Source organism: Octodon degus, unplaced genomic scaffold (assembly GCF_000260255.1).
Source record: "Octodon degus isolate 3935 unplaced genomic scaffold, OctDeg1.0 scaffold00071, whole genome shotgun sequence".
Classification (NCBI taxonomy): domain Eukaryota; kingdom Metazoa; phylum Chordata; class Mammalia; order Rodentia; family Octodontidae; genus Octodon; species Octodon degus.
Window position 1 is genome coordinate 4,202,470 of NW_004524647.1, and position 21,844 is coordinate 4,224,313.

The 21,844-nt window shown below is 38.7% G+C and overlaps 1 protein-coding gene and 1 pseudogene across 1 annotated transcript in view; both read right to left on the bottom strand.

Moving 5' to 3' along the window:
- Stac (SH3 and cysteine rich domain) overlaps window positions 1–21,844 on the bottom strand; it is a 198,793-nt gene that overhangs the window by 167,735 nt on the left and 9,214 nt on the right. The gene's annotated exons all lie outside the window — the stretch shown is intronic.
- Window positions 933–11,775, bottom strand: LOC111817815 (annotated as a pseudogene).

Consider the following 21,844-nt stretch of genomic DNA (forward strand, 5'->3'; position numbering starts at 1 on the left):
TTACATTTTTCTTTTTTCTGTTTGGCACTTCTATTTTATTTTTATTGCTCAGTATTTATTATTTTCTATTTTTTAACATACAAACTTTATTTTGCCAACCAGTATCTCATGTTTTTCCTGATGGGAAAATTCTAGGATGAAAAATTCTAGAAGAGCCCACAATACAGCACTTAGACTTCCTATATCCAGTTAAGAGTGTAGAAGCAGGGAAAACTCCAGGCTGGTTTTGGGTGGGAAAAGTGATGAAAATTTCTGTCTAACAGTCCATGTCAGCTTTCTAGCTCTGCTGAAATGCCCTTACACTCTCCATCATCTCTAGCTTCCCCGTATGACAGAAAAAAACCCACTCATCTCCTACATACAGCACCGTGGTGGCCGCGGAGCAGGTGTCCTTTGAGTGCCAGCCAGACCTCTGAGTCAGCATAATGGCACGGCATTGTGCAGAACTTGGCTGAGTATGTCTTGCCTCCTCTCCAAAGGAGCCCGGGTGGATTCTTGGGCATGGAATTACTCCCTGTAATTGTGGATTAAGCTCTGTAAAGTAGATTGCTCCTATCTCTATGAATAGCATAAAATCTGCCTCCAAAAGTTTAGCTAATTCCCCACAAACAAGTACTTGAAAAGCAGAATACTGTGTCTTTTTTTCTGGTGGGGGGGAAGGGTGAAGTACTTGGGAAAAGAGGATGGTTTTAACCCTTCCCTCAAAAAGCTATGGTTCTACAAATTCACTCATATATATCCATTTTCTAGAAAGGTTTTCCTTGCTGCAACCACAGTATCCCAGAATCTAGCTTCCCTCAGGCTGAAATACAATCCCTATTAACTTTACAGACATAGTGTATCAACACACTACACAACTCTGTTGTCTCACAAACCGAGACATGGGCAAAGGAGTGAATCTCATGGGGATTTGTCTTTTTCTTACATACAGTCTACCTAGCAGTACTCTGAGGTCTGCGGTCTGGGATGGAGTCTATGGGCAGGACATGGTAGATGACCTGATGGTCCCAGCCCCCTTGCTAAGTAGGGAGTGGTTGAGTGGGGACCAAGTGGTATCTCTCACAAAGTCTCTATGGGCTCTGCTTCTAAACACCTCTGAAAGGCTCGAGTCCAGCACAGCCAGGGAGCAGTCTTCACTGAGGGAGGCCAGGAAGGGAATGTTGTGCAGGGAGAAGAGCAGTCTGGTGACACACTGGGTGTGCACAGCTGAGCTGAGGGCACAGCTCAAGTGCTTGGTATCCACAAGGGACACCACACTGTTCTCATCACCAAAGATAAAGATTTTGCTCTGCTGAGGATGCCAAGCCAGGGAGGTAGGAAGGTAGCCAGGGGCACCACAGCCCATCTGTGATGCTGGCTTAGGACATCGGGTATCCCAGAGGAAAATTCTATTGTCCTTATTGCATGAAAGAAACGTGGAGTCCTTGTGGGGAGAGGCAGCAGCACAAGTCACCTGCCCTGCATGAGCTTGGTATGAGTTTAGTACCATCTGCTGAGCAAAGTCCCAAATCTTGATGTAAAAGTCTTTGCTACTCCAACAGCTTGTGTGCCAGAGCTGAGGACAGCAACTGTAGACCCAATGTCATCGTGCCCAAGCTTGCAGAACTTGCTGACAGGTATCTCATTCTCATCCAACTCCCACAATTCAACCACACCTGAATCAGAAGCCACTAGGATACCTCTGTCCCCCACCCGCGTGAGGTCGGCCACTCTGGCCTCCCTCTGGACTCCAGCGGAGCAGAAGCCTTCTCTGGGAGCAGCACGTGGGTCTTTGAAAAGCCAGAGGGAGCCGGCCCAGCAGCGACCACTAAGGCTGGAGGCCCCGGCAGAGGCGACCATCAGACGGATATCGTGCCGCCTCCCACTGCCACTCCATATAGGCGGGCGCATTAGGAGGAGGGTTCCATTCGCGGGCCACCGTGTCACTGGGAAGTTGGGGTTTCCTTCCGCATCTTCACGGTTCCAAATCCCACCTGATCTCAAATCGGATGTGGGCCTGATTCAGCTGGGGCGGCAATTCCCACCAGGTGCACCTCCTGCTCAGTATTTGTTGAGTCCACTTAATTTGAACACATAAATGCAATTTTCTTCTGTTTTCTTATTCTTGTTTTTAAAAGATTTTCTTTTCAATTATCTTTTCATCTTCATTTTAGTCATTTTCTCCTAGTGGATCTGACTGCTTGACCTTCATCTATTTTCATTATCTCTAGACCTTTCTTTATATAAATTACCTGTTCTCTGCAGCATTTTGGGAAGATTCCCTACTCTATCTTCCACTTCACTTATTTTCAGATTTGCTTTTTCTATTTTTGAGGCCCTGTATTTATTTTCTTTTCTATGTATTTGGTACAGGGTCTCACTATGCAGCTTAGACTCATAGTGATCCTCTTGTTTTCAGCCTCTCCAGCGCTGGGATGACAGGTATGAGCCACCATACCCTGTGAGACCTTATATTTCTTTGCAAATCAATATGTATTAACTTATTTTTTAATTGACATGTGAAAAATTAATTAGAAATCTTATTTTTAAAAACCATTGTATAGGCATCAATTGTCCCTTTTGTTTAAAAACTTTTTTTTATACGATCATAGTACTTGAATCTCTCTGAAGATACTGATGAAAGGGTTTGAAGTTAGTCCTGATCCCTGCACTCTCTCTCTCACTTCTCTGGGTTAATTTTTTGGTTTGTGCACACTTTGAGTTGTTTGTTCATATTTCAGGATGAAGACATGGCATGGCCAGGTAAGGAAGCAGAGAGAGTTTCTTTTGCAATGGAGCTCTGAGTGCTGAGATGGGAAAGCTGACAGGCAGACTCTGCTTTAAGATACACAGGGATCATGCTGCAGGGCTGTGCCCTGAACTTTAATGAGCTCTGGATTTGGTTTTCAAATTCTTCAAATTCTTCAAAATTCTTCAAATTCTTAAAAATATTTGAACAAAGAGCCTCTATTCCTTGTGCCTGGGCCTGGCACATTATGTAGGTGGCTCTGTGTGCTTTTATTCAATTCACTGAAGAATCCGTATTTCTCTCTTTCCAGTAGACAGGAAGGAAACAAGTTTGCAGGTGCCTGAGGGTGGCGTCTGGGGAATCCTCAGCCTGTTCAGGGCTGCAGATCTCTTAGCATTACATCTACCGAAGTTTGTAAAGCAGCTGGTTCAGGCTTCCTTAGGTTCCCTGTAGTATTTCTAACTATAGCTGCAACTTGACACACATGCTATTTTTTATCTAGGTCTCTTTAAAGTAGCTTTCTGTAAGGTTTTGGAACCAAAGCAACTTATGGACTTTTATCAGTGACTATTTTTTTTAAAGGAATGTGCATGTTTCTGAACATAAAAAAACTTCTAGAAGTATGCTAGAAAAGGCAGGATTATCATGTGGGTGGGCAATGTTTGTACTGGGATGGGAAATCCCTGCCAAGGATATGCAGGGCTAGGAGGTTCTCTACCTTTTCATGACCTTCTGCTCTGACAATTCCACAAAGGGTAGAAACTGGTGTCTACAAGTGAATATGACTCCAAAATGTGTAGACAGGAGGTATAGGAATAGGAACAGTTCAAAGATTTGACTCCCTAGTATTTAAAAAAGAATGCAAAATGTGGCATTGAGTTTTATACGCTATTCTGAGCCTCCTTATAGGAAGTTGACTTTCTTTGCCTTCCTTAATCAAATCTGAAGCCAAGAAAGGGAGCATAGGGCATGGAAGTCCAGGCCAACCCAGCATGGTCCTGGTACTTACCTCTCTGCCAGCTGAATGAATTATAGCCATCTGTCAAGGAATTTTTGTGGGGTTATAGAGCCTATAGCCAGAACCCTTACATGTCGAGAGACTGTCTGGAGACCTGGTTGGGTCAGGAAAACACCTGTATGTAATTACTGCAAAACAGTCAATTAGCAGAATGCGTGCCACTTCATCCCGAGTACATACTACTACTCTGATGGCTGAGGATGGCTCTTACAGTGATGGCTCTTGTAGTGTGGTTTCTGTATTGATCACATCATCACCACCACGAACATTTCAAAACTGCAAAATCTTGGGCCCTAGTGAAGATCTACTGGATCAGAGTCTGCAGATCAGATCCAGAAATCTATGGTCTAATAGGATTTTTAGCAGATTTAGGTGCACGCTTCTGTTTGAAAATTAAACTGTATCATGGCATTTTTGAAGGTCATTATAAGGCTTAGTAGCTTAACCTACAAGTATATATGGTCTGTACTGTGACTTTGGATTGTAGTATGTATTTTATCATTTGGGAGAAGAACTCAACTTTCTCAGCGTCAGTCTTAATCTTAAAGTCCCGGAATTATCTGTGATTCTCCCATCTCTCTTCCACATTATACAGTAATGAAATAGGATTCAGAGTAATCCATTTATACTCTTAAATTGTTGTATAGCATAGAGTCCTGATAGTAGATGAGCAGCTATTCCTATGTATGTTGCTCTTATATTGTTTCTTGCATATCCACATACCTTATCATCTAACTAGATCTGGAGTATGGTGGCCTATGTTTTGTAGTCAAATGATTTGAATTTGAAACTTATTAGCTGTTATCATGAGTCTCTTTAGGAAACTGCCGTCCTTGCAGGGGATGAGCCAATGAAAGTGAAGAGTTTGCTTCTGGGTCTGTATGGAACAGAAAAGCATTCAGAGGGGAGTCACTGTTATTCACTGGTTAACACTTGTAGGCCTAAAAACTACTTCAGTACCTCATAAGCACATTAATCCTTTTCACTCTCTCATCCATCCCCCAACTTGTGTTTTGTTTTCAAAAGCACTTGAGCAATTGTGCCTCCCTATTACAAGGAGTTGTTTGCAGCACAGAGCTGACATTGGTTGGACAGAGATCTCCAAACCCACAGACGTCATCCTGGCAAACTCCAAGTGTGAGCTTTGGTTTGTCCATGACTTAAGGAAAGCTGGTTTGAAAACATGAATGCTTCCAAATCAACTTAGTTATTTCCAAGAGCCCACATTTATGGGTTTTTTATAAATCAAATTAGATATATAAGAAACAGAGCAGATTAGCCTTCTGTCCTCCAGTCACTGCAATTGTGTCAGTTGGCCAGAAGCGGTCATGCCATGCTCCATTCTCCTGCTCCACATGCTTTTGGAGGTGGTGGGTCTCCCAAAGATCTACTGTTTCTGCTGTGTGACTCAGTGGCATGGCAGGGCTCAAATGCAATTGCTGAGCCAGTGGCCCTAAGAGCTTTTCCTCAGGTGTTTACCAATTTACTTTTGAAGTACACTTTAGAAATAAACCAACAAAGTTCTAACTTTTAGAGCTCTGCCTTAGCCACAGCCAGAAGAGGCAGGAACTTCTTACAGTAGAGGTGAGTTGTGGGCACTGGTGCAGATCCTCTCCTGGCTCTTGCTCTTGTCCCTCTCCTGCTTTGGCTAACAGATCCCTGTTTTTTTTTTTTTTTAGAGTTGCCTTTAACTACAGGAACTGACCCTCAGAGAGGTTATCTATTCTTCCCCCTCTTTTCTCTCTCTGGCCAAGGATGAACCAATACAGAGTCCTCACCCCAGAAACAATGGCTGTTGTGAAGAAATTAACCAGTAACAAATGTGGTGAGGCTGTGGGGAAAAATGAACACTTTCTCACTGTTGTTGGAAGCATAGACTGGTGCAACCATTGTGGAAATCAGTGTAGAGATTCCTGAGAAAACCTAGGATTTGAGTTCCCACTCTATCCAGTAACTCACTTTTGGGTATTTCACAGAAGAATTGAAGACATAATACCACAGCAATATGTGTGCATCCAAGTTTATAGAAGTATAATCTGTCATAAATAAATTTTGGGGACAACCCAAATACCATCAACTGAGGAATGCATAAAAAAGATGTGGTAGTATCTTTATACATGGACTATTACTCAGCTATAAACAAAGATAAACCCAAGGCTTTTATAGGTAAATGGATGTACCTAGAAACCATACTCATAAGTGAAATAAATTAGACCTACATATGTAAACATTATATTGTCTCCCTAGTGTAAGAAACAGAAAGTAAATAAAATCCAGAAGGTACAACAGATAGTGAGAAAGTGAAAAGAACTGCTCAAAAGGAAAGAATAACTGGGATGAGAGAGAGAAAAAAAGGAAGATAATTGTATTACTAATTCCTTTTGGTTTATTGAAAGGAATAGTTAATGCTTAATTTTAAAATCAATTTTGCTTGCTCATATCTTGTATGACTTTGAAGATAATAATACACAATACAACAACCAACCAATATTAATGTCACCTTATTTTGAAATTCTGTATTTTTTATTATTATTCTCTTTAAAAAAAAAAAGAAAGAAAACCTATGTGATGGCCAGGTGCAGACGCTTATGCCTGCAAGGCCAGTTACTTGGGAAGCTGAGGCAGGAGGACTGTGTCTGTGGCCAGACTACACCATTTAATGAGATCCTATCTCAAAGTTTAATAAATAAGTCAGTAAATAAAAAAGGAGTGAGGATGTAACTTAGCTTTAGAGTGCTTGCCTAACAAACACAAAGCCATAGGACCAAACTCTTCCCTGCCTACTCCTGTCTCACTGCCTTAAAGCAGGGACAACTCTATGGTATACATTCAGCTCTAGAGTTCCACTGCAAAATCCACTCAATGTGAGACTGAAGTGAGACATTTTTTGTTCAGCTGACCTCCCTTCCTCCCTGTAGGATTTTTCAGAGAACAGACCATCAATAAATTATATATGCAGCACCTCAGGCTCTGCATTTGGTGACCTCATTTTATGGTGAGGTGTAAGATATTAAAAATCTAAACTCCATACTTAGTCAAGTCCCTCACCCCATATGCCAGAAAAAGGCTGCCTCAGGCTCTAACCTATATGATTAAGGGGACCTGTTTTCTTTCTATTCCTTCTTTTTTTCTTTGTTTTTCATCGTATCTTCATAAATGACACTAGAATAATTTTATTACAAAGCTCCTGAGCTGGCAGATAGCACTTTAGTCTGAATAGTGAGAGACAAGGTCAGAGCTGTTGCTCTCCTTTCGAACCTCCTTCTGTCTCACAGGTGCTGTCTTGAGTCTGAAACCAGGTGCAAGGGCTCAGATAGCAAGATCCAGGCTTTTGGTGCAGCTGTCTAACCAGGCTGTGGACAAACTGGAAAGTGAGGGTTCGATTAAGAGCCAGGAAGAGTCCCCATAGAAAGCCAAATTTTGCTCTTGGTATTTTGCTCTTGGCTCCTGTAATGTGTTTAAAATATCTGTTATCATTAACATCATGATTTACTACAAACTGAGTGTGAAGTTTGCTTTTTCTGCTCACTATGTGCAGAACTTACCAAATAGGCAACTTATGAAAGAAACTTTGCCCAAATTACTTTAACCACAAGAACAAACTAACAAATAACCCATGAAACAATGTATATTGCTTTCTGAAACAATCTCATAGAATCCATGAAATCATAGCTTATAGTGATTAAAATCTGCCTATTAAAGGTTTGGTGGGTTGAGCTGTGGTCTGCCATGAGGCCTTGTGATTACACATCATGTTCTTGTACTTAGGGGAAGAAGCATAAGCAGCCTGTTTTAATTTTGTAAACTAGATTCTTCCTCCTTCTCCTTATCTTCTTTCTTCTTCTTTAAATCTTTTATTCATTTGGTACAGGGTCTCACTACACAGTTCAGACTCTTAGTAATCCTCCTGTACCAGCCTCCCCAGTACTGAGGTTACAGGCAAGTGTCACCATGCCCAGTTTTGGTGGCTTGGTTGGTGCCCCCAGGGCTGGCACGGCATGTGGTACCAGGGATTGAACCCAGGTCCATTGCACTTGCCAAGCAGGTGCTTAGACCACTGAACTATCTCCCCAGATCCTATATATTATATTCTTTTCCTTTACTCTTTTTTTAAAATTTCATGTAACTTATTTATTTAAAAAATAAGTTATCAAGTAATTAGAATATTTTTTGATAATTTTTCTCTCTAGTGTATACACCTAAGTATAAGAATTAGAATTTAATATAGCAGTTTAAAAAATCTACTCAGCAGAAGTTGACAATAGTGAAACCTTATATTTGGAGATTTATTTTTCATTGTTATTTACAGGGTCAGGTTCATTGAGAATGATCATCAGTAAAATTAAACATCTAGGAAATAAGCAAATTAAACATCTAGGAAAAATGTATTAATTAAGCAAATAAATACCAAATTTGGGGGTTGGCCAACTTTGTCTTTTAAAAAGATTTAAGAAAAATCAAACCTATGTGGAGCACAGCACCTGACAAAATGACTTACAGGAAACAGCCAAAAACAAGAAGTGGAAAATAAGAAGTCTGATGAACTACTAGATGCGTCATTAAACAGAAAATGAAAATAAAAGAGAAAAACTACAAAAGACAAAATGCCTGTGTTTACTTTTCTGGTGGCCCAGTGAGTTCACTCCTCAAGAACAGGAAATTCGACCTAGTTGGATGACTTATTTTCCAATGCAAAACCAAATGAGCAGAAGCAAGTCAGAAGTTTCAGAGTAGAGGGCGGGGGAGATGGCTCAGTAGAATAAGCACTTTTCTGGCAAGCACAAGGGCCTGAGTTCAATCCCTGGTTCTGCCAAAAATAGATAAAAAAAAAGAAGAAGAAGTTTCAGAGTAGATGTGGGAAAGGTACAGTCTCTGGAAGATGTAGAATTAGACACAAGAACTTGGAGAACACAGAAGCATGGACTCATTAGCACAAGGGTTCAAACTGATGTGTGCATGCAAAGTGCAACCACTGGTATTCAAAATGTGGTCCTGAGGAGTGAGGGCAAGGATGGTATATAACAGTAAGATTGCTTTGAAATCTACAAAGCACTGGCAACTCTGTTATTATATGTGAACAAAATTCATGTTTGGAATGCTCTGCTTTTGAAAGCAGGGAAAGAAAAATTAGATTACAGAAAGACTTACAAGTGAAATTCTCAGCAGGAAAAGGCTTGGGACATGTATGTGTCCTGTTTCATCAGGAAGGAACTTTCCTGAAGCATCCTTGCCTGACAAAGTTTTCCTGTACTTCTTTGAAGTGGAATGACATAATTTCCCTCAAAATAAAGAGTTCGAGGAAAATGTTCCTGGAAAAATGTAGCAATTTACTTAATAGTAATAATGTGTTATCAGGAAATCAGTTTCAATATTTTTTTTTATTAGTACATGTTTGTAGGACACAATGATTTGATTCCTTGTGGGAATTGGTATGCATATAACATATTTTAAATCTTTCTCATTTCTTCTCTTTTTCTGTTAACTCATTCCCTTTAACTATTGGTTCCTACAGTTTTGACAATACTTCTATCTCCCTATTTCCTGTTATCCATCTTTTATCTTCATCTTTCATTTATGTATACTCTGAGTTTCTCACATAATTTTAACTTAAAAGACTATTGCATTTGTACCATAGTGCTTTTATTCTCACATTTTCAATGCTACCTTATTTTTTCCAAAAGACTTCATCTCAAATTTCTTAATAAAAATCATCAGGAAAATCTGATTCTGTGAACAATCTAATACACAAGTTTTTCATGTATATTTAAGTCATATACGTACTACTTGATCAAATGTTGACTCAAACTCTGCTTAAAAATGGAGTAAAATAAATTAAATCAGACCTTCATTAAATGTATTGGTCTCCAAAATGAGGTCTTTGACTGAATTTTTAGAGAAGATTTATTAGGGAAGGGATAAACAAACTTCTGTCAAAATCACTACCAGAGAGGTTTTTATGCTGTAGAGATCCAGACCATTTGCCAAAAAGACTCTTGGCTGAAGGAAATTATTCCAGTTGAAGGTCTTTCTACTTCACCCTTATGTGTTTGCTGAACTTTATGAAGAGACAGTCTATGCTACGGAAGCCAGAAGTCAGGGTCTTCCCACTGACTGAGTCTGGCCTTTGTCACTAACTTCCTGCTGTATGATGCAGATGACCAATCCTGATGATGAGTCATCTGATAATTTACATGGATGAAGAGCTTCAGTAAGCAGTGATATCAGCAATCTCAGTTCTTGATACTTCATACTTTATTCCATCCTGATTCATAGTTTTTCCATGGTGAACATAGATGTTTTGCTCTCTTGCTTCTTACCCTATACTTTGGAGATTTTCCTGTCTCCATGTTCAAGGCTCTGATCTTGGATTCTCCATTAAATTAATCTGGCTATTCATTCTGAGTGAACAGTCTCTAACCAATAAGAATCCTCTTGTCTGTGCAAAGGGCAGAACTCAACCTCTGCCCCTTGCACAGATTTTGAGAAGACAGCTCCCCGAGGGGAATCAGACACTGACATTTCTCTTTGAAATTCCTCTCCTAGCTGCCCTTTTCTCTTGGTTCCTGTTTTCTGTCTGTAATATTTTATAATAAAGACTGTGTTGCTCAATTCTTTGACTTTCAGTGCTCTCCATGCCAGGCCAATCCATCTTTCACTTCACTACATTAATGACAACTGTTATCTTATCGTTCAAATCTAGATCCCTCTGCTCAGTTTTTAAGACCTTCAACTGACCTCTCCAAGTTTCTCATTTGTTTCTTCTGAGTATGACATTTTAGTCAGGCCAATTATATATCTTCTATCTTTGTAATATTATCCACAAGATTAAGTCCATACCCCATTGTTTTAAAGCTTACCTTGACTACTACCAACACACATTTGCACAAGACTTCCTGTTTCACAAAAGCTTTGATTGAAAAATCCTTTTGACACTTCCTGTTAACTCTTCAAGAATTCAAGAGTCACCTGTGGGTTTTCTCTCTCCTTCACACGATACACCATATTCAAACAATCTTTTAAAGTTCTTTTGCTCCAAACTGTATCTTAAAATAGACCACTCCCCAAGCCTTTCCCTAATATTTATTCAATACAATTCTTAAGTGAGATGATTACTGTTTTCTAACTGGCCTCCTTACTTTCAAAATACTCTACACCTGCAATTTAAAAGCGAAGTTGATTTTGGCTTATAGAAATATAGATATGAGACAAAAGCCTAATGTCCCAAGGGAGCAGGGAGCAATAGACAGACCCAAGGGAGAGATGTTGTCTGTCACTTGTAAATTCCCAGAAAGCTGGGATTTTTTTTTTTCCTTTTTTTTTTTTTTTTTTTTGTGGAACCAGGGATTGCACTCAGGCCCTTGTGCTTGCTGGGGAAGTGCTTATTCCATTGAGCCATCTCCCAGCCCCAGAAAGCTGGGATTAAAGCGTGCAGATAGCATCTTCTCTTGAAGGTGCCCTGTTCTTTGATTCCTTGCTTGGGATGTCATCAGCTAGCATTTGCGTGGACCTAGTGTTAGGCAAAAGGTGGAAGTCAATAGAGATAGTAGTTTGTATTCACTTAAGTAATTATGCACATTCCTTAGCCTGCCTTTAGCCCTCAATAAATATGAGATGCTTCTGAGGCTCTGGGCTCACTTGGAGAGAGACTAATCTCTGTGAGACCTCTGAAGCTACATTCATCAGGTCATCTTGTCGTTTCTTTTGGTACCGACCTGTAACATACAACATTGGCTCATGGTTAGGAGTTTCAGTCCTTGCATGGCTGCCTGACTCTAGGCAGAAGTGTCATGGTGAAAAGGTCAGCAGGGGAAAGCTGCCCACGTTGTGGCAGCTGGGAAGCAGAGAGTCATCCAGAAAGGGAAAGTCACCTTTCTGTCTTGCCCATGTTACCTGTCTCTTCTACCCATGTCCCACTTCCTAACAGCAGGTCATCTATAACGTCCTTATAATCCAGTAACTCTCCAAAGGTCCTGCCTATGATTTCATGAGGCTTAAGTGGGACATCTAGACATAAACCATAATGATCCATAAGCTCTAACCATCATGGCCCATCCGAATATTGTACAGTGCTGGGAATGTCTGATAATCGGTGGCTTTTAACACAGTATCTTACCAAGTACTTAGAATATGGCTAGTATAATTGAAGAATTGAAATTTTAATTTAAATGATTTAACTTACAAGTAATTAGCTAGATGTGATTAATATCTGTCATGCTGAATAGTTTAGATTTAGTTCTTAGATTCACTTTTACTCTTCTGGGCTTAATTTTTTTTTTTTTCATTTTTCTCTTTTTATAAAGTAAGTTTGTTTCTGTCTCTGACTCTTTGCCTGCCTTTCTATCTTCTGCCCTCAGATCTTCATATAAGTCCTGCTCTTACTTCCTACTTTTGCTGCATGGTTGTTTGGATTTTTCTTGCTATCTGCTCAGATGGGAGACAGCTGAGAGAGGGCTCCATCTCATTACTGAATTAAAAAAATATATTTAATACAGGGTCTATAGGGTCTCACTACACAGATTCGACTCATAGTGATTCTCCTGCTTTCAGCCTCCCAAGCACTGGGATTACAGGCATGCACCAGCTGTCTCAGTGTGCCCCAGGAGTAGGGCCAGCACAGCATGCCAGCAATCAAACCCAGGTCCCTGTGTCTGCCTGAGCAAGTGCTTTAATCTCCTGAGCTATCCGGCTGGCCCATGACAATAGTTTTTAAAGGCCCGTATCCTAACATCATCATTCCAAGGATAGAGTTTGAATGTACCAATTTGGAGGGGGACACATACACAATATGCCACCCCTTACTATGTGTACTCCTCTGTATAGCTTTATCCTCACATGAAATAATGCTATATTGTCTTCTCTACTTTCTAAAGAAGTGGAAGAATAGAGTTGGTGGGAAACTGGCTCTAGGAAGCATTGAATTTCTCTAGATGACACTGAACAAAGGGACACAGGAGCAAGGGGATTGAGAAGATTTGTGAGACACCAATTAAATGGTGGAAAAGTGGAATCTGAGATGTTAAATGCATGAGGATCAGTGCACAGAGGGTAAGCTTATGGTTTAACGAATTTTGTACTCTGGTGGGGAAAATATGATTAGAGTAGAAGTGCTGATGAGAATTATTTGGAAGATATCAAGTGATTGACACAGAGTGGAAAGCTTTAAAAAGGAGATTTTGGAAAGGGTGCAGGCAAAGTCTTGGAAATGATCACAGGAATGGGTGGCTGACATGGGGGAGAAAGACCAAATAATAGGAAGAGAAAAGTTTAAGGACTCAGAAGTCAGAGTGTTGGTAATAAGGATCAATTTTTTGATCCTACTTATGACAGGAGTAATGACAGAATGAATTAGCAAGAGACTGGCTTTACCATCCTGGAGACAGGAAGACCTAGTTGGGCTAGATAGATGACTACAGAGAAAAGCAATAGATAAAAGGGATGAATACATAAATTTTAAATCTATTAGCTTTATGGGAAAGGGAATAATATTCTGGAACAGCAGAACATCTGCTTCACCAACCAGCACATCTGAAGGAGAAAAAAATGAGCAGTTGAAAGCACTGCAGAGCAATGACTAGGTGCCAAGAAAACAAGTGAAAGACACTGTAGAGGGGAAGCTGAAGATAAGACTGTGCTAAAGAGTGAACTCCAGAAGGGATGGAGGAGGGAATTGGGGGTATGGGTGGGTTAGCAGATATGCAGACCTGCAGGGAGATGAACCTGGGAGAAGGGCCCCACAGCACTGAATTTTTGTGTTGATTGACATGATTAGGAAGAAGGTAGGATGGAATTCTGTTCCAATTTCTGAGCCAAGTTATCTTGTTCCAACATAATTGAGAGTGTGGGAAGGGAAACTTGGGATCCTGTCAAGGGCCCACAGAGGTCTAGTTCCTCTTTTTACTCCCCTGATGTCCCCAGAACAAAGAAGCAATGACATTTCTGGCAACTCTGAGTGGCTTTGGTTCTTCAAATTTATTCTTTCTCTTGTGTCTGTCTTCAATCCTTCATTCTGTGGTCATGTTGCTTCTGAGGTGCAAAGAACACATGCCAACACAATTTCAGCTGTAAGGGACTTTTAAGATAAGGGATGCGTCTTCTGGGAGCTATGACACATCCTGTCTCCACTCCATATGCTGCCTCACATTGCTATGATTAGGCCTCCCCAGGACCAATGATAGGTGACTTTTAGTTTTCTGGTTTTGCTGACTATGGATAATGTTAACCTATGAATAAGTACACAAGAAAAGAACACATTAGAGGAACTCAGGTGACATCTGAGTTTCATTTTACATGGAATGAATTTAAGATGTATGCATCAAGATAGACTGTCCAAGGCAGATGGATATATGGGTCTAGGGCTCAGAAGACAGGAGCTCAGATTGGATTCAGATTTTGAAGTTATAGCAGGTGGATCAAATATAAATAGGTTAGGTATAGGTGAGGAAAGACCAGTGAGATCATGGAGAGTAGGAAGAGCTGAGGACTGACAATAAGATGACAGTCTTTGGAGCTTGGATAGAAGAGGGAGAGGTAGCTATTAAGGCAATGGAGGAACAGTAAGAGAAGTGGAATGGAAAGCAAATGAGGAAAAGGGACTTAGGGGAGGGCAAGAAGTGCCTGTTCTCTACAAGGTAGTAATTTGTAACTGGTGTTTCATGCTCTAATTCTAAATCCAGACCTGAGGGACAATATTATACAAATCATAGAGCTACAAAAGGAGGTGTTCACTGAATAAAGCTGGTAGGATTCCTGTGAGTGTTAAGTTGGTTCAGACTGAAAGAAGATCCTAGGACTGCCTAGCTAAAACTTTTCCAGAGATGTTATGAAGATTTATATAAATGGACACTTCTCTGGCAGCATACAATCAATAAATTTGATTTAAAATTCCTTCAATTTTTATTTTATGATAGGTTCTAGAGTTGGATATTATGGGCAGCTTACCTCCCCTCTCCTAAATATTGAAAGAAGAAATTAATTCTGGGTTCTATGGGGGTGGAAATTCATAGACATATTCCCAAATACTTTTCTAACTTGCTGTATCTTTAAAAATAAAATCTGGGCTGGAGAGATGGCTCAGTAGGATAAGCGCTTCTCTGGCAAGCACAAGGGCCTGAGTTCAGTCTCCGGTTCCGCCAAAAAAAAAAGTTATCAAAAATAAAATCTGACCAAGAACACAAAAATGACAAATATAAAATGATCTTCCTTATGTATGTAGATGTAAAAATAATAAAATATTGACAACCAAAACCTAGAAGTTTATTAAAAGAAAATCCCTATGGCCAAGTAGGACTTGTTCCAGGAATGTAATGAAAGTTTATTATTAGGATATCTATTAATATAATCCATCAGATGAAGAGGCCAAAGGACAGAAAACAATCACATGATTACTTTAGTGTTTGCCAAAAAGTAATTGAAACAACTACATGTCCATTCCTGAAAGAAATCCTAGTAAGATAGGAGCATTATTCCTCTTTAAAGAAGGACCATCACAGTTTAAATGTGAACATGTGTAGACAGTTCAAGATTTGTGTAGAAGGGGATCTTAACAGAATGATTTAGCCAGAAATGGATTTGTCTTGAAGTAGAATTTGCAGTGCAACACATCATCCTCAGGCCACAGTATGCACTTACAGTGGATTCCATTGTGGCTGGAGGCACTCAGCACCAGCACTGTGTCACAAATGGTAGATATACTTTTTAAATGCTGAATAGTATTCCATTGTACAGAATATTACATTTCATATAGTATATTCCATTTTGTATGCAATATCCCACATCTATCTGTCTGTCTATCTATCTATCTATCTATCTATCTATCTATCTATCAATCTATCTATCTATTTTCCCCCACCACAGTCTCTATAATTGTTCATCCATCAATGGATACTTTGATTGTATCTTTTTATCCATTCATCTGTCAGTGGGTACACTGGTTGTTTCCATACTTTGGCTATGCTGCAAGTGCACAGGGAGTGCAGATAGCAACACAAGATAGTGATGCCTGTCCTTCTGGATACATGCACAGAAGAGTGACGGCAGGGTCCTGCGGCACTTCTGTTCTTTATCTCCTCAGGACCCTCATACTGCTTCCCACCATGACTGCACCCTTCTACATTCCCACCAACAGTGTACAGTTTTTGGGTTCCCTGTTACTCCTTTACCAATGTTTGTTTCCTTTTGCCTTTTTTGTAACAGCCAAACTTAAATTGCTAAGTCATAGTAGTTTAATTTGCATTTCTCCAATGAGATGATGGTGAGCATCTTTTTATATATTTATTGGCCATTTTTACATCTTTTTTGGTGTATCTGTTGATGAATAATAAATGGAATTTAAAAGATTTTGCATTATAAAAGTAATATAAAAATAATTTCCTTCTGTGCCAGCTATCATCTATAAACACCTATCTGTTAAAATATCTATCATTCTTCTTTCAATTGTGTGCTAGGGATTCTGGCCAGCTCCCAGCCCCCCTCTCCGTCTGTGTGTGTGTGTGTGTGTGTGTGTGTGTGTGCGCGTGTGCGCGCGTGCGCACGTAACCATCCACCAGCCCACCAGATCTTCATTTGAGCCAACGCTGAGCGCTGGTGTGTGTGTGTGGGATCACCTGCCTGCCCACCGGGTCCTCATTCCAGCCAGCACTCAGGCTAGGCATGTATGGTGAACTTCTTCCATCAAACAGGCATGGTGTGGAACCCTGAAGGGGAGTTCACTGCAGAGAGACTGGAGGCAAGACCCACCCACCTAACCCAGGAGCCAGAGTGGCACAGCAGGTTCACTTCCAAGGGTTGCAGCAGGAAGAAGTGGAGCACAGCATCCGGACCCAAGTCACACCCACCTGGACAAGTTTGAACTTGGTAGATCCGAACCTAGTGCTAAAGTAATAACTCTACCAAAGCTCTACACCAAAGATCAGAAGACAGTGCTATACAAAATGACAAAGAGAAAGGGCAAAATGCATGCTCAGGCCCTGAGCCCACCCATAACAAATGCAGAAGACACTAGCATAGGAGAAACTGGAAATCACATACCTGAAATCTCTGAAACAATAGCATCTGAAGTAAAGAAACAACTGCAGAAAAGTATAGAGGAAATGAGAAATAATTTCTGAAGTTAAAAAAAGAAATGATAACTGTAATGAAAGAATTACTAAGTGCTTCTAAAGAACCCATTGATAAAAAAGTGAAGGAGAATAGACAAATGATGGAATCCTTAAATGAGCAATATAGGAAAGAAAGAATGCATGAAGCAGATTCAAAGAGATACAGGAAACGAAAACCTCAATTACAAGCTGGCAAAACAGTTTGAATGAAAGTTAAAATAGATTTTCAGATCTTGAATACACCATTGCAGCAAAAGAAAAGGTAAGAAAAGATCTCTTAACAACTAGGATGCAGGAAAAAATAATTCAACATCTGCAAGATGATGCAAAGATGAACAACATAAGACTAATAGGCATTAATGAGAAAGGAGTCAATACAAATGATATAAAAAGAATATGGACAGAAGTAATAGCAAAAACTTCCCAAACAAGGGGAAACAATCTGATATTCAGGTAACCAAAGCACACAGAACTCCAAATAATATCAACCCAGTTAAAAATACACCCAGACATATAATAATCAAGATTTCAGATATTCAGCAAGGAATAGTATACTAAAAGCCGCTAAAGGAAAGAAACAGATCACATTTAAAGGAAAACCCATGAAAATAATGGCAGATTTCTCTTCACAAACCATCAAATCAAGAAGAGCAGGGAGCAAAGTACTGCAAGTCTTGCAAGAAAACAAATTCCAACCCAGACTGGTATACCCTGCAAAACTCTCTTTCAAGTTTAGTGGAGAAGTGAAATACTGCCATGACACAACAAACAACTAAAGAATTTCATGACGACAAAGCCAACCCTACACAGACTACTAAAAGATTTCTAGAGAGGGATCAAAATGACCACAACTTCATGAATGAGAATGGAAAGAACCCACCAAATAGAGAAAACAATTAAACACAGGAGAAAAAAAGATAAACAACAGCAGGTAAATGACATGTCAAACATAAGTCAATACATCTCAATTATAACCATCAATGTAAATGGACTCAATTCACCAACTAAAAGAAATAGACTGGCAGAGTGTATTAGGAAGCAAAATGCAACAATATGTTGTACAAGACTACATCTATCAATTGATCAGTTTATCTTCAAAGTTTTGTCCAGCTGGTAATTTTAATAGTTCTATGATTTGTGCCTCAGGAGCACAATTGTTTTCACAAATTGTAAATAATGCACTGTCCTGCTTTTATGGCTTGACCTAGAAATAAATTTTCTGCAAGATTAGAATTCAGTGTAGATGCTGCCAAAGTCCTTATCAATTTGAATATGGGGAAATTAGAGAAATCATGTACTCCAAAAAAAAAAAAAAAAAAAAAGGAAAGGTATTCTATACTATACATCTTAGTTTTGAAATATGTCTATAAAATAAGCATGTGTGTACATTGTTCTCAAATTCTGTAATTATTTTAAAGAAAAAGTCATTTAAATCACATTCCCAATGTTAAATGATAAACTCTACTCCAATTCTAGAGAAGTATGTGAGAAAACTAGGAAATCTTATTGGTAAATATCACTTTTTCTGTTATGTTCTAGATATTTCTTTAAAATAGGTATTTAATTGATAGATCGTCATTTGGCCTCTGATCTGCTTCTTGATTTTGAATCTTTTTCTTTTTTTTTTTTTTGTATTAATGCTTAGGTTTGGATTTTGCTTATGCAGCTTTTACTGTTTTTAATGTGAAATTATGTGCTCTTGTATTTATCATTCTTCTGTTTTCAACACTGCTGTGGTCTGAAATTTTATACTTCTTGTTATTAGTGAAATCCTAAAATCCTATGAGTAGGTTTCAGACTACTGTTCTTGATCCTTCATTTTGTTTTCTAATTCAACGAGACCCTTTTTTTTTCCTTTTCTTGAATATTAGGGAAGGGTCTACAGGGTACTCAGGGTCTTACTACTAGATCGGACTTGTAGTGATCCGCCTGTTTACAGCCTCCTAAGAGCGAGGATTATGGGTATGCGCCACCACAGTCTCAATTGCCATTTTAGCATGCCTTGGGGGGTGGGGCTGGCACAGCAGGCCCCTGTGCCTGCTTGCAGGCGCTTTAATCTGCTCAGTTATTTGGCCAGACCTCAGTGAGACTTTTTGATATGTGTATATATGACATGCACAACAATCTTTACTGCTCTCTAGGTAGTCAATTGTATGAAAGTTATAAACATAATACATATTTTATTTTATATAACAAATAAAAAATAAAAAAGATAGTGTACTAGGGATTGAATCCAGGGACTTTGTATTGTACTACATATCCAGCTATATTTATTTATGTATTTATTTTGTAAAATTTTGAGACAGGGTATTGCTTATTGGTTAAGTTGTCCAGGGTGGGCTGGAACTGCTTCAGTCTCCCAGGGTGCTGGGATTACAGGTGGGCACCACCAGACTCAGCCATCATTAATGAAATAAATTATTGTCAGGACTGGAGGTGGTGACATCTGCTTTTACTACCAGCATATGGGAGGCTGAGGCAGGAGTATCACCCTCAGTTCGAGGTCAGGCTGTGCTACAAAGTGAGTTTAAGATTTATGCTGTCTCAAGCAAACTAACAAATAAATACTGTCATTGCCAGATATGAATGAGGGGTTTTGTTGTGTAACTGAACAGATTTGCAGAGTAGGATGACTTCAGGTAGCTACCGTGCAGTGCGTATCTTTCAAAAAGCTAGAAAAAAGGATTTGGATGCTTCTTCATAAATGTTTTCACTAAAATATTATTTTTTATCATTTGATAGAAAAGCAAAAAGGCAAGCTCAGATGGATATGCAGATAAAATTTCCAGAAAGGTATTTGTATTATTAATTATCAAAGCTACAGTAATTAAAATATAATAGCAATGCAAAAGTATAGTACTAAATCTAAAAATAGTTAGAAGTCATTAAAATACACCAGATGAATGTAAGAGAACCTAGTACATATTACCATTTATTGCATAATAAATGTAACATTTTAAATCAGTGGAAAAAGAATAAATAATTCAACACATGGTTTAAAATTACCTATTAATCATTTGGAAAAAAATAGATCTTTCATACCTCAGAATGATACAAATTCCAGATAGATTAAGTGATAAAAATAAAAGTATAAATTAAGATCTAGAGGGCCAGCCTGATAGTTCAGCAGACTAAAGTGCCTGCTTAGGCAGAGTGCAGTGGCCAGAGTTTGATCCCCAGCGTGCTGTGCTGGCCCTGCCTGTGGGGTGTGCTGAGACAGTGATTGAGACTGGACATGGTGGCGCATACCTATAATCCCAGTACTTGAGAGGCTGAAAACCAGAGAATCACTAAGTGTCTGATCTACACGGTGAGACCCTGTAGACCCTGTAGACCCTGCCCTAAATACAGAAAAAAAAAGATCGAGAGAAAAATAGGGATTAATATTTTTCTGCTCTCAGGATGGGAAGACTTTTTCTAAATATGAATGAAAAGAAAAAAATGGTAGCTAAATCTATTTGAGATATTTAATAACACAAGAAAAGAAATCTATGTTGCAAGTGCAATGAAAGTAAAAAACTAATTGCAATCTGAGAAAATGTTTGTAATATAAAAGATTATTTTAATATAAATAAAGAATTTTAAAAGCTCTTCAAATGGATGAACACTATTAGAATAGGAAAAAGCATAAATTGATAATTCACAAAAGACAATAGGAGCATGAAAAATAATCTTCCTTAGTAAATAAATATAATTTAAAAATGACAAAATCCACTACTTTTTCCTTTAAATTTGCTGATTTAGTAAATGTAATACTATAATCCAACACCAAGAACCAAACAAGCCAACTACAAAGTGGGCAAAGACCTTGACTAGAGCTCTATTCAAAGAAGATACACAAATGACTCTGAGCACATGGGGAGATGCTCAACATAACTAACCACTAAAGAAATACAAACCAAAATTGTACTGAGATACTACCTTGAACTTATTAAGATAAAAATTAATCTGTTGGCAAAAGTGTGAAGACCTGAAAGTTTCTGGATTATTATTGGGAAACTAAAATAATATAATATTGTAGAAACTGATGCAGCATTTCTCAAAAAATTAAACCCAATTAGCATACATTCTCACAATTCAGATTGTCTACATAGTCAAAATAAATGAAGGAAAAACTTTGTGCAGATATTTGTATACTCATTTTCATAGTAGCATTATTCACAATATCTAAAAGGTAGAAGACACCTATAATATTCAAATAACGGAACTTAACAAAAAAAGAGTATACAGATGAATGTCCATTCTGTATCTGTGTATTCAATGTGGTTGGGATAGATATATAGTTGCATTCTCTTAATGAATAGAATGATTTGTTCTAATGGTGTTTGTAAATAGGATATCAAGTCTGCATCTTGTACAGCAATTAACCACTAAGAAGAATGTTTGCAGTGTGCTAATTATTGAAACTGTCCTACCGATTTGATTTGAAACTGTCTCATTACTATTTGTTTATCAATAAAATTATGGGAAAAAATAAAAGGTAGAAGAAATGCAAATAAATGGTATCTAACTGATACAGGAACAGATAAACAAAATGTAGTCCTTGCAGATAACAGAACATTGAATCTAAAAAGCTGGGAATCTGACATATTGATGAACCCTGTGGACATTATGCTGAGTGAAATAGTCATAAAAGGCCAAAGATTATATGATTCCTAGTAACCTGAGTAGTCAAATTAATAGGAAAGAGAACTGGAGTTATCAGGAACTCTGCGATGGGGAGACTAGGAAAGCAGTGTTGAATGAGCTCAGAATTTCAGTTGGGAATGAAAAGTTCTGGACATGGATAGTAGTGTCTGTGCTTAACAGAAGTGAACTCATGAAAACCATGAATGGTGGATTTGGTTACACATATTTTACCACATTTAAAAAAAATCCCAGTAATTTAAGTTTTGATGAGTACGACATGAAATGAAATTTGAAAAAGAGATGATTAAGCAGAAATAAAGTATTCCTTGGATTCATTCTCTCTCTCTCTCTCTCTCTCTCTCTCTCTCTCTC